This window comes from Chenopodium quinoa, unplaced genomic scaffold, assembly GCF_001683475.1.
Source record: "Chenopodium quinoa cultivar QQ74 unplaced genomic scaffold, ASM168347v1, whole genome shotgun sequence".
Taxonomy (NCBI): Eukaryota; Viridiplantae; Streptophyta; class Magnoliopsida; order Caryophyllales; family Amaranthaceae; genus Chenopodium; species Chenopodium quinoa.
In genome coordinates this window covers 1,720,959-1,735,664 of record NW_018742412.1, presented here as the reverse complement: position 1 = coordinate 1,735,664, position 14,706 = coordinate 1,720,959, and positions in this window count along the sequence as shown.

Sequence of the window (14,706 nt, the reverse complement as noted above, 5' to 3'; positions counted from 1 at the left end):
AGCGGAAATCCAACTTAGATCTTAAAATAATATAATTTAGAAAACCAATAAGTCAAAGCTTACAAATTGGAACCATAAAGGCCCTTATAAAAACCAAACCAATATTCCAAAATCCCAAAACATAATTAAAATAGTAAAACATAAATAAGTTCAACATAAAGAACGAATACTTTCAATCACACCAATCCCTTGACAATGCGTATGTCAAATCCCCGAACTTCACATCATCAAGCTAACCTGTGCAATACTGCTCCCCAATAATACAATTGTAATAATTGGATCATCACAGGGTCATTGAAAGGCGAAGGCCATGACCAAAGAAAGACACACACAAAAGCACGCAATCAGCAAAGCTGAGTACATACAAGCTACAACGTACCAAGCCTAGCATGCTCAACTAATTAAGGTAAATAAACATACAACATAAATTCATTAATCAAGACTCCACACTTAAACAATTCAATCGACTCAACATACTTGCTAATCAATTCCAAACACTTGACTCTTTATATTTAATTTAATTAATTTAGTTGGAGTAAGCAATAGACGAGGTTGTCCAATCCACCAAATCATTTTGGTCCCAAATGACCATTTAAAATAAAAGTTTAGCGCGATGCGAGAATGGGCGCGACTCCATTCTCACAAAGTTAGTCTAGGATCCCATCTAACTTTCATTATAAAAATAAAATGTAAATACCAAAAGAAAAGAGGACATGTTGATCAAACAAGCTTCGAAAAGCCACGGGCTACCACCGTGTACCCCAACCCATAATTGTCAATACTCCAGAAGTGCACGCTTTCCAGAGTTTTATTGCTCATCCATGTTTCACTTTACGTGATTACAATTTTAATTAATAGCCGACTCAATCAAGAAGACCATACATAACAATCATACATCAATTCACTTTTAATCTTATTTAGGACAATGGTGATCATATCACAAATTGACCTTTAATTCCATTAAACTTCCAAATTATTCAAAATTGTTGAACATAGTCAACCCACCTAGCCATTTCGGCTTAATCCACTTTTACTCAACATACTAACAAGTCATGCTCGAGTAATAAATAAAATAATAATAACCTTGTGGAATAATTAATAAATTCATTCCACTTAAACCATTCAATTCCAATCCTTTAATAATCCAAATGTGGTTAACAAACCAATCCAATAAAAATATGCTTGTATCAACGTTCCATACAAACAATTAATCCAATATAATTCAACATGCTTGCATCCATAATCCCATACAAACATAACCAATTCACCAAAACATGTCTCATAAACATAAGCACATGAATTAATTAAATGTATAACCAAACAATTTTCATCCAAGTGTTCTCTAATCATGAAACTAAGTTCTTTTCTTTGGTACCTAAACATGATACTACTTACAACGAAGTAGACATGTACGTACCTCGTATAAACAATTCTTTGTGCCATTTTTAATCACTTAAAAGTCTCCTAGGAAATAATCACCTCCTAGAAAACAACCAATAATCACAAATTAACACTTAAACAAATTTCCAGCAATATAAATTTGATTAAAGATCCTTAAAACTTCATTAAAAACATGTTTTTATGCTTAATTAATCAATAGAAATCCAATATGAACAAAAGCCCCAATTTAATTAGTCATAAGAGCCCTAAAATCCAAATTTAAATAAATTGAAACCCTAGGTTTTAAAATTATAAAATCTGAAAATTATAACAACAATTATAATCCGAAATTATTAGTTTAAAACATAAAAACATGATTTTGATACTAAAAATATAAACTTTATACTATAAAATCAAAACCCAAAACTAATCATAAACATTAAGCATAAAAAAAAACTTCGTTAAAAATCAAAAACTGCCCGAAAATCATATTTAGAGGCTGAGTTCAGAACCTGATCAGGATTAAAACGGGATTAATATTAACGAACCAAAATCTAAACATTAAAACACGAATTTACGTGTTCAAAATAATCTAGGATTAAGTTAAACTAATTAGTAGTATAATCACCAAAAATTCAAATCATCATTACTATAAAAGCCCTAAATCGATTGTTCATAAAAACCCTAAAATCATGATTTTCAATGATTAAAAACCCTAGGTTATTAAATTTACAAAATCTGAAAATTATAACATTTATAAAATCCGAAATTATAAAGTTTAATCATCAAAATACAATTTGATACTAATTAAATTAATTTCAAACAATAAAATCAAAACCCATAATCAATAATTATAATTACACAAATTAATAAAACAAAGGTGAAAGAAAATAAGACTAACCTTTTGTGTGGGGAAATTTTTGGGGATGTATGGGGTATTTATAGGAGAGAGGGTAGTAGGGTAAGTAGGGATATTGGGCCTCATTAAATTAATGGGTCAATTAAGAAAGTAAACTGGGTTTGGTTTGTTTGTTGGACATAAATTATAGAAGGAAGGTTCATAAAAAGTTCTTTGTAATAAAATCGTTTATCAACCCCAAAATTAAAATAATTTGAAACTTTTGAAATTAAATTCCGGAAAAATACAAATAAATATTATAAATAATATATAATTTCATTTATAATATATTTTAAAATATGGGGGATTACACATTAGATCTCACGTAACTCATAAGCTAGGCCAAAACTAATAGATAGAAAACTACCTCATGTATCTCCTCTTCTCCATGTCTCTCATCTTCTCCTTGTCCTTTTGGGTGACTACTGGAGTCGACCGGTGTAGTCGAGGGGAACGACAAGGGTAAGTTCATTTGCTTCGCCCAAGCATTGAATTCACCTATTAACTCATTGCGAACTTGTTCCTTGATGGATGCCACCTTGGCATCCAATTCTTCCGGTGAGTTAACACTTGCTCGAGATCTTCCCATTTTTGTGTATTCTGAACCCATCACCTTCTCCCATCCTAGAAACGTCCCTCCCATACCTACTACCCATCCTGGATGGTAGGGCTTTCCCAAAGCCAAGGTGAAGGGGTCTTTCTCTATAGTCGGGACCAGCTTGCCTTCAACAACTTCTGTAGTGTACTCAAGCTGTAGCATAAGAAAAAATGTTAACATGAATACATAAAATGTTTTTGTATGGTAAAGTTATGCTAAAGTTTCAAATAGCTTACAAGTTTATCCGCCACTTTTTTTTCCGGTTCCTTGATAACCCATTTTCCGGTGTCCTTATCAAAGGAATGTAGAGAACAAATGAAATCGCCAGCACGACTAACCAACGTAGTGATCGTGGAGTTGGAGGGTTCTGAGGATGACCCTTGAGTCAAAGTGGGGTATATACCCTCCTTCTTCCAAGTTTGATTCATTCACCAAATGTCTTGGCCCCCGTACGATGGCGGTACTCCTTCTTCAATGAATTTTCCTTGTTTTGCTCTCGAATTTCCTACATAAATAGTAATGTTAGCATCATTACTGCAAAAAGAGTCAATATGTTATACAATTCTCATTAGATTTAGTAGTTCTTACAATTGCTTTGGGTCGAGTTTTTTGAATAACAAAGTCTTTCCACTCGTCCTCCGTCACGCTTGGCCATTTTTTCCACAGTGGGTCTTGTTCCTCAATATCTTCCTCATTTCCACCTTCACCTTCATTTCCCTTGGAAGCTTTCTTCTTGTGTTTCTTTTTCTTATAGATCCATCCACTGGTCAAGTGGGTCTTGAAGCCTCTGAATCTCTCCCCTAGTAAAGAATCAAACACCCTTCTCTTCTAGGGATCATTAGGAATACTAAACAGCTTCTGCAATCACAAATATAAGCAATTATTATTTTCCATTTACAAACAAACATTAGGTGAAATTATTTGTAATACATGTAAATGTGCATTTGAACAAAACACTTGCCCTGGTATCATCCCAAAATGTTTGAATCAAGCCTGGAGGTACTTGCTTCCAAGAAAGTGTAATGGGGATTTTGCGCGAACATATGCCAACTTGGTTTGCATATTTCCAAATCCATTGGCCAGTAAGTCGGCCTCTTTTGTCATACTCCAACACCATGGGACCGGTTGGCTTCTTAAAACTTGTTGTCGGACCCCTACCCTTTCTCTTAGCTGGTGCCTTTACCCCCACTCCACCACCTGTGTTCAATTGCTCCTTTCCTTGGTTTTGAGTTTGAGGATTAGTGTTCTCACCAACAATCTCAACAATTGTAGAATCAATAGCAGGCGCACGTTCAGCTAAAATTTCAAATTCATCAAGCCTACGCTCAAAAGCATCTTGTTCCTGATCTTCTGGCTCACCCAAATCAGTCTCCTTGTTGACATCATATGGCTCGTCCTTGTCCTCATCCTCATCCTCATAGCCATCATCATCATCCTCCAAATACTCTACTAGTGGGTCATAATTGTCCTCCATGAGTTATAAACACCTGTCATTACAAACATAACACGATATTAGGTCCATAAGAGATAAAAATGTTGACATATAGGTCATAATACATGTTAGTATATAAAATATTAAATTCTATCATTTTCGATGCATTTTGACGTAACTTGTTATTTTCTAGTACCGTTAACACTAAAAAAAATTAAATTCTATCATAATTTGTCAATTTTGAGATATACTTCATTCATTAACAAGAATTTGTGAGTGTTTAGCAACTAAGATAACAAATCATACATTTTCCCTCAAACTATTCATAAAATTACCTAACTTCTGATTAAATTTAATAATACTTTTAATTGCTTACAATTTCAAATTAAATGGTATAGTACCTCATTCTTATATTCCTTTGTTGTGGTCTGACCGCATATAACATGTCTGGTCGTCTATGTCATTTGATACAATAGGTCTAGGAACAGTGAAAGGTTTTGAATCATCAAATGCATCGTATTCTTCCTCATCTTCAACATCTCCAATGCCTAGGATTCTTCTTTTCCCAGCTAGCACAATGGACCATCTTGAATCGACTGGGTCAGTTACATAGAACACTTGCTTAGCTTGAGAAGCTAGGATGAACGGTTCCGCACTATCATTCAAGTGCCCAAGATCTACAAGAGTAAAGTCATCATACTTGACATTACGCCTGATATTATCAACCCACTTACATTTGAAAAGAGCAACCGTGAAGTTACAATAATCAAGCTCCCATATTTCTTGAATTCGACCGTAGTATGACAATTTTGCATCGACATGTGATTTATCCTTAGCACTTGCAAACTCCCTTGACGATGCCACAAGCGTTACTCCACTGTTTTGGGTCGACGTTGATTTCAAATCCCGACCCTCTGTCCAAAAAGTGTACCCATTGATGTCATATCCCTCAAATGAGCGAACATCATCCCTAGGACCATAAGCAAGCCACCTTACTGTATCGGTGACACTATCATCCAAGCAACTCATCACTCGTTGACTAAACCAACTCACAAAACTCTTATTATGCAACTGCATTAGTGCCCTTTCACCTTTCGATGGAAATTCATCACACAAACTAGCCATGTGCTCATCTAAATATGGGTGAGCATCAACAACATGGTGCAACACATAAAGGTGTGCTTGTAAGAACTGATCTCGATCCGGTGACATTCGTTTCGACCCAATTGTGCCATGACCATCCAGTCTCCCTTCATGTCGAGAAGCAGGAAGACCAATAGGTTCAGCAACGGCTAAATAGTCGGCCACAAAATTACCAATCTCTTCATTCACGGTCCCTTGAATCATGCTTCCTTCCGGATGAGCCGGATTCCTTACTTTATCTTGCAATGTGCCCATGTGTCTTTCAAAAGGATAGCACCACCTCAAGAAAACTGGACCGCACAACTTAATCTCACGCACCAAATGAAGAATGAGATGCACCATTATGTCAAAAAATGAGGGTGGGAAATACATCTCAAATTTGCACAAAGTCACAACCACATCCGTTTGCAAAGCATCAAGTGTACAAGGATCAAGCACTTTGCTGCATATTGTATTGAAAAACGAACATAGGCTTGTAATAGCTTCTCTCACGTGCTTCGGTAAAATACCACGTATTGCAATCGGTAGAAATACTTGCATCAACATGTGACAATCATGGGATTTCATACTTTTCAGCTTCAGTTCTCCACTTAAGGATACAAATCTTTTCATGTTAGATGTGTACCCAGATGGAACCTTAATGCCGTAAAGACATGCACAAAACATCCGCTTTTCTACCCTTGACAATGTGTAGCAAGCCGGTGGTAAATACTTCTTCTCAACCTTGCCTTTAACCTCATCTCTACTCTTTGAAGCATCCGCGGCCTTTCCCTTTCCCTTGCTCTTCCCCTTTCCTTTTTTCGAAACATTTACAGTTTCTTATTCCGGTTCCTTTCCCTTTCTGTCCTTCCCCTTTGTAACCTTGTCTTGAGGCCACAATTCCGGACGAATCTCGATCTCTTCCAAATCTAACCGTACACCCTTTCCATCCTTTGTTTTGCCTGAAATATTAAAAAGTGTTCCCACAAGAGCATCACACACATTCTTCTCTATATGCATTACATCTAGACAGTGCCTAACATCATGTTCTTTCCAGTACGGAAGCTTCCACAAAATTGATTCTTTTTTGAAAAGAGTTGTTGAGACCGGAGCTTTTTCAGATTTTCCAAACACTGTTCATATACCCTTAACTCGAGCATAAACCTCAACACCGGTCAATGGCCTAGGCGCAGTCTCCTCTTCCACTGTCCCATCGAAAGCCTTTTTTTGCCTACGGTACGGGTGATCACGCCTAAGGAACCTTCGAGTCCTTATATACACATCTTTGTGAGAATTCTTAAGGTATATGCTTGATGTTTCATCAATACATATGGGGCATGCTTTTTTCCCTTTAACCTTGTACCCACACAGGTTGCCATATGCAGGGAAGTCATTCATGGTCCACATAAGGGCTGCACGCAATGTGAACACCTCGTTCTTATGAGCATCAAAACAAGAAACCCCTTCGTCCCACATCTTTCTCAAATCGTCAATTAGTGGTGCAAGGTAAACATCTATGTCATTCCCAGGTTGCCTAGGCCCCGTTATTAGCAATGAAAGCATTATATACTTCCGTTTCATACATAACCAAGGAGGCAAATTGTAGATCACTAAAAGAACCGGCCAAGTGCTGTGTTGGGTACTAAGAGTGCCAAATGGATTCATCCCGTCTGTGCACAACCCAAGTCTTAAATTTCTGACTTCATTACATAACTCCAGAAACTTCAAATCAATGTTCTTCCATTGCGGGGAGTCAGCCGGATGCTTCAGAATTCTGTTTTTCTTCCTTCCCTCGGCATGCCACCTTAAGTTTTTAGCGTCTTTTGGTGTTGAGAATAGACGCTTAAACCTTGGAATAATAGGAAGATACCACAACACCTTAGCAGGAGGTCCCTTCGTACCAGGATTGCAACTCATGCGCTTGTAGCGCGATTGCTTGCATCGTGGACACTCCTCCAACTGTTCATTCTCATTACGATACAAAATACAATCATTAGGACAGACATGTATCTTCTTATACTCTAAACCAAATGGATACATAAGCTTCTTTGCATAATAGTAAGACGTAGGAATTTCATTCCCATCAGGCAACATCTCACTTAATGCGGTCAATAAAGAAGTAAAATTAACGTCCGTCCACCCATGCTTCGACTTAATGTTAAAAAGTGTTAGCACGGCAGAAAGTTTGGAGTATTTTTTGCACCCTGGGTACAAAGGCTTTTTGGAAGCCTCCGATAGTAATTCAAACACATCACCTTCGACATTATGCAACATCTCATCCACGTCATTATCCTCGACCTCATCCACTGGATGATCCTCAGCTCCATCCTCACCACTATCAATAACATATTCATCATTCTCCCATTCCTCGTCCACATGAATCTCATTGCTTTTATCATGCACATCATTCCCATCAAGATCCTCACTATACTCTCCACTTTCACCATGCTAAATCCACACATGGTATTTAAGTCTAAACCCACGACAAAGTACATGATCTCTAATGATTTCAACACTATTGACCACCTTCACATTATTACAATCAACACAAGGACAATATAGGCCTTCCTCACCAATTTTGCGTTGATAAGATAAAGCCGTCTCGCAAAACTCTTGAACCCCATTCCAAAAATCCATTGTATCACGTCTACCATACATCCAACCATGATCCTTTCCCATTTAGTAAAGTGTCTCTAAACATATATAGCAACATATTATCAATAATGTACAATTGCTACATATCTTATGTAAATCAACTTCAAGTACACATCGTCAATATACCATTCATATAGTGAACAAATGCATGTTTCCAAAGTGTCCTTATCACTCCAACCTAACCCATCCTTGAATGTCTACTCTCACTAGTGAATGTATGTCAACTTTCCAATTTTAAGGAAAATCCGGCAGCACTTCCCCCCAGTTCTCCAAGTACAAGATGTAGATAATTACTTACCCACATATGTACCCAGAGAACATGGAGAAGAAATGGACAGCCAAGATGTTCCTTAAAATCGAAAAAAGACATACATTCACCACCTAAGTGAGAGTAAACATTCAAGAACAGTCCCAACCGGGGACTATTCAAGACTTTCTCCTAATGAGAAAGCCTTGAACGGGTATCTAGGCATATGATGATGCAAACATTCAACATATTATTGTAATTATTTATTATTAAACAAGACACAACTTGTAATATCATGAACAAACTTTTATCAAATAGATAAATAGAAAGAAATATATATAGCTCCATAAAGTTTATAGTTCATACCAATATAACAAGTATAATGGATGTAATGTCTCGAACTTCCCACTTGAATAGCTAATAAACTTGTGCTTCACTACATATGAATCTACAAAAATAAAAAAATACAACAACAAAATAAAATTTAGTAATTTTGTCAAGAACTATAAAACAACCTAAAATTACACATTAAAACATACTACCAAATTCAACTAATTAATTAACAAGTTTACTAATAATCTCTACTTTATTCAAAATTTCCTAGTAAAACCTAACAATCAATTTCACACCACTCCAACATATCAAATTATACTCCATAATCCATATATTTCCTAAAAGCATTAGGAAAATCATTATGTAACGTAATCTAAAACGGATTACTCCTCAATCTAACTCCAAAATAATTCAATAATTCATACTATACTTAACCAAAAATTAAGCAACAACAACAAATTGTTAATAATAATAATACAATGAAAGAAATAAAATAAATTATTCAAAATATATTTTCCATTATACTGTTAATTCATGAACAATTAATCAATTTCTTGCATTCTAAAGATACACACAATTAAAAAATTTCTTGATTTCTAAAGTGCATTCTCTAAAATTTTAACCCTACCAACAACAAAAAAAAAACCCAAAAAATTCAGAAAAATTAATCAAAAAAATCTCTTTTTCCTCTCATTTACACTGTTTTTATTCTTATGGTTTCACCTCTAATTGCAGTTTCTTTTTTTCAATAATCTGGCGTAATTCTGATTTAGTATAAGCACTTACTTCCAAATTTCAAGTTTATGATTCACTAATATCAAGTAATTGCAGTTTTTTTTTCAATTAACCTAATTCATGAACAATTCAGAAAAAATTACCCTAAAAACAACAAAAATAAAACACAGAAATTCAGAAAAAATTACGCTCTATTAATCAGCAATTTCGAACGGTGGCTGTGGGATGGTGGTGCGGTGGCTGTGGCGTCAGTGGTGGAGTGTGTGGTTGCTTCTTGCTTGCTGCTTGCTGCTGCTTTTTTTTTTCAATTTCGAACGCTGCTTGCTGCTTCGCTCACTAGTGGAGGAGGTTCGGAGGGAGTGAGGAGGTGGTGGAAGGTGGTGCGGTGTCGCTGGTGGAGTGTGTGGTGGAGGAGGTTTGGATGGTGGTGCGGCGTCACTGGTCGTGGCTCGTACTAGAGTTTTGGTGGAAATAAAACAGTGGAGAGAAGAAGAAGCTTGGGCCGCGCGTTTTATATATTCAAATATTGCCACCGGTTCAAAACCGGTGGCCTTAAGCATTATTGCCACGGGTTCGGTTTGAACCGGTGGCAATAATAAATGCCTAATTCGCGACCATTTTTAAACCACCGGTTTTAAAAAACCGATGGCCTTTAAGCGGTGGCATTTTCAATTTTTCTACTAGTGTAAATAATATCCGTATCTCAAATACACAATCTTATATAATTAATACGAATTATAAAATAAAACATTCTATACACATTTTTGTGTTATAATATAAGTGTCGTACAAAGTATTATAATTAATATTGTATTTCATGTAATTATTTAATAAATAGAATAAAAGTATGTAATTTTGCTTTAAAAGATATATAGATGTGGGTATGAGGTGGGGATGGGGCGGGTACGAAGTGGGAGCGGGCGGGGCGGGGCGGGGATGGGGCGGGTACAACTTAAAATCCACCCCCGCCCCATCACCCATGGCGGGTATTGTTTTAATCCCCATCCCCGCCCCACCACCCGCCAAACCGAGACCCATCCTCGCCCCATGTGTTGTTATGTGGCGGGGATGGGGCAGGTCTCCTACTTGACCCGCCCCACTGACATCCCTAGTTTCCCTTCGAGTTACCGATTTTAAAGATTGATAACCTTGCCAACATAACAACACAAACAATAAGGAAGCTTTCCCAAGCAATAAGGAAGCGTTTTAAACAAACAATGACACTTAGCTTGATAATTTTATGATTGTATCCAACACTTACTTATTTTTATACTGTTACTTTATATATACTAAATTTATAATCTATACATTTTTGGTGTGATTGAAATTTTTATAGTAACTGATTAGGGGATTTTGCTCCCACCAATCGGTATGCGCCACGTGGGCCAATCAGGACCTGCCAAGTGTCCCCTAGTTGGAACTGTCAGGGCTTGCCACGTGGCACGCGCTTATTCGTCCACCTTGGACCTGTTATGTCACGACATGTGGCATACTCCATGCCTAATGGAGAAACCGGCCACCCAGGCCCAACTTCCGAGGGAAGCCCAATCGGCCCTAGGTTAACCTAAACCTAGGATGGGCACGTTTCCCAAGGTTATAAATACCTCCCTTAATTCTCATTAAGGGGGATTACAAAAACATTACGGAAAAAACACATTAATTACACACAGTAATAACCAGCTGATCTCGCTAACAAAGCAGATTACCTACGTTAATCACTCTCACCTAGAGAGACCTAATCACTTTAATTTCCGTATTAATTACTCCTTAATCAGTTACTAACTTGACCGTTGGAGGCGGAGCTCACAGGAGTCTCCGTTATTTTGCAGGTACAGGCGTCCGGTCCCAGTCTCGGAATTGTAACTCTCCCGCAGGACATCAAGAAAACCCCGAAACATTTGGCGCCGTCTGTGGGGAGAGTACTTCTGAGATGGCATCCAAGTCTGTACCGACTCCTGAAGAGAGGCGTCCCCTAGACGACCCTCAAGTTCAGTCGGACCATGATACCGAAAGTGAATTTGAAGTTGAAGCTCATACAGCTTCAGACGGGACCCTAAGGGCCCGTTGTACCCGTCATACCGAAAGGAGGGAACGAGAGCATCTTCAAACAGGAAGCAAGCCAGCAGGCGCACCGCCTGTTCGGCAACAGCCGACTGATGGGTCTGCTCCCATCACAAGGAACGAACTCATGACCTTCATGAGGGACTTCAAGGGAGAGATTCGAGAGATGATCAACAAGAAGTCGCCTGCTCCAGTCAAGGAGCAGTCGGCCAAGAAACCCTCCACTTCACTGAAGAGGAAGCCAGTTCAAGGGCGAGAGGCGACTCCTCATCCTAAATCTAGGAAGCGGGAGCCACCTTCCCTTGATTTCACAAAATTCCGTTATCCTACAGGAAACAGGAAACCTGTTCGTCATATTCAGGCGGACGGGTCGAAGAAAACATTTACAGATGCTCGGCTACTGTTAGAGCAGAAGAAGAGTGACCGATTGTCAGAGTTGGCCTCTACTTCAAACTTTCAAGACAGTTTGTGAAATGCCTCGATGAGGCATACTCAGTCGTATCATGAGAGTTAGACAGGCGGCACTTCCCGTCAGTCCGGCTTTCATAGTGACCAGGCGGTACCAAACTTACCATTTGTGCCGCAACAACAATATTTTTTGCAGCCACCTCCGTTTGGTGGACCTGCAGCAAAAAACGTCCAACCTATGGACTGGCAGCTACGGTTGCTTAGACTTGGAGAACAGCCGTCGGCCTTCTCCAAGGAAATCATTGAAGCCGCTCAGCCGGCCAAAGTGAAAAATGTACTGGTAGGCGCCTATGACGGCACTACTAACCCAGAAGACCATCTGATGGCATTCACCAACCTGATGTACCTTCAAGGGTTGGATGATCCCACTTGGTGCAAGTGTTTCCCAGCGACTCTCAAAGGAATCGCACAGCAATGGTTCGGCAACCTACCGACGGGTTGTGTAAATAGCTTCAGGACACTTGCTTACTTATTTGCCTCCAACTTCGCCATGAACATCCCTGCGAAGAAAACGACCCTTGATTTGGGAACAATTCAGTAGGGCGAGAAGGAGGGGCTTCGTTCTTACATCAGGCGGTTTAACCTGATGAGAATACAGATTCAAGGGTTACCGGATGAGGTAGCTTATACTGACTTTTTCAGAGGTCTCAAAGACGGGTCTACCTTCAAATTTGATTTGGTTCGAAAAAGGGTGGCGACTCTTCAAGAGGCCTTGATTGAAGCAGAAGCCTATATACAGGCGACTGATCTTTGTACGATAAAACAGTCGGACGGGAAAAGGTTCGACAAAAGAGAAGGACGACAGAAACAGTCGTCAAACAAAGATGAGAAAAGAAAAGAGGTCTGGGCGGCTGATTCCTCTAAACAGCCGGCCCAGAAAAAGAAAAAAGAATTCAAACCATACTCCCCAAAGTATGCGTTTAACAAGGATAACCAGTTTATCCTAAAAGAAATCAAGGGACGGATCTCAATTGAGAAGTCGGTCCCCATGAAGGGTTCTACAAACAACCGGAACCACGATAAATTCTGTGCTTATCATGATGATGTTGGTCATCACACCAATGACTGCATCAGTCTCATGCGGTATCTGGACCGCCTGGCTGAGCAAGGTGATCTTTCCACCTATGTCAAGAAATCTACGGGGAACACTTCCTCAAAAAAGCAGTCGGCCAAAAAGAATCAGCAGGCCGACAGCTCTGATACAGATGATGCAGTCGTCTACACCATTGCAGGCGGCTTCTCAGGAGGCGGCCCCACTATTAGGGGCAACAAAGACAATATCAGGCGGTTAGATGTAAATTCCGTTCACCAAGAACGGTCGTCCAAATATTCATTTCCTGAGATTGTCATCACCGAAGAAGATCTAGGAGGGGTAAGGGGGCCGCATGACGACCCTCTCGTTATTGAATGTAAAGTGGCCAACCAGAGAGTTGGCCGAATCCTCATAGATACCGGAAGCTCCTCAGATCTCATCAGTAGCAAATGTCTGTCGAAACTAAAATATCAGACTGACTGCATACATCCGGCCTCCTACTCTTTAATAGGGTTTGGAGGAGGAGTCGTCCACCCACTGGGACGAGTAGATTTACCCATTCGCCTGGGCGAAAAAGGGGAAGGACGACACATGGTAGTCAGGTTCTTGGTAGTAGAGGAACTCTCGGCCTACAACATGATTCTGGGTCGACCTACCCTGAATAATTCCAAGGCTGTTATAATCCCGTCTCTTATGTTGCTCAAGTTTGAGAGGGATAATGGAACAGTCGGCTCCCTAAGGGGAGATCAGAGGATGGCCCGAGAGTGCTATCTCTCGGATGTCAAGCCCACTGTTATGGCCACTGGGTCAAGCGGTGAAAAAACAGACCTTGACAATGTCAATGAGAGTGTGCATGTTCAAGAAGCAGGCGGCAAAAAGAGAAAGGCATCCGAGACAGGGGCTGCAAGAAAAGCAAGAAAATAGCAATCATTGGCAGAGGAGCGGCCGGATGAGTTCCGCCCTCAGCCGGCTGGTGAGCATGCGGACCTGATCTTAGACGACTCACGTCCTGACCGAACAGTCAAAGTTGGGACGACTGCTCTGAGAAACCTTGGTGACGAGTTTCACAAACTCTTGAAAGAATACAAGGACATCTTTGCATTCGAAGTCCATGAAATGCCAGGCATTAGTCCTGATCTGGCGGTACATAAACTGGCCGTGGATCCGAAAAAGAAGCCGGTACGGCAAAAGAAGCGGAACCATGGCGAAGAAAGAAGTCAGGCGGCAGCCGCCGAAGTTAAAAAATTACTTGATGCAGGGTTCATTCGGCAATGTTACTTCCCAGACTGGGTTGCAAATGTGGTGCTTGTTAAAAAGCCGAATGGCACCTGGCGAATGTGTGTAGACTACACAGACTTAAACAAGGCGTGCCCCAAAGACAGTTACCCTCTGCCTAAAATTGATAACCTAGTCGACTCAACAGCCGGCCATGCCTTGATGAGTTTTATGGACGCCTATTCTGGTTTCCATCAAATTCCTTTATGGAAGAAAGATCAGGAGAAGACGACTTTCGTCACTGATCAGGGGTTATACTGTTACACGGTCATGCCGTTTGGTCTTAAGAATGCCCTGGCTACCTTCCAGCGAATGATAAACACTGTGTTCTTTGATCAGATTGGGAGAAACGTCGAGGCATACATTGATGATATGATTGTCAAGACTAAACTTCAGAAAGATCATCTGTCGGACCTCCGAGAAACTTTCGCCACACTCAGGCGGCACCATGTCATGCTCAATCCCAAGAA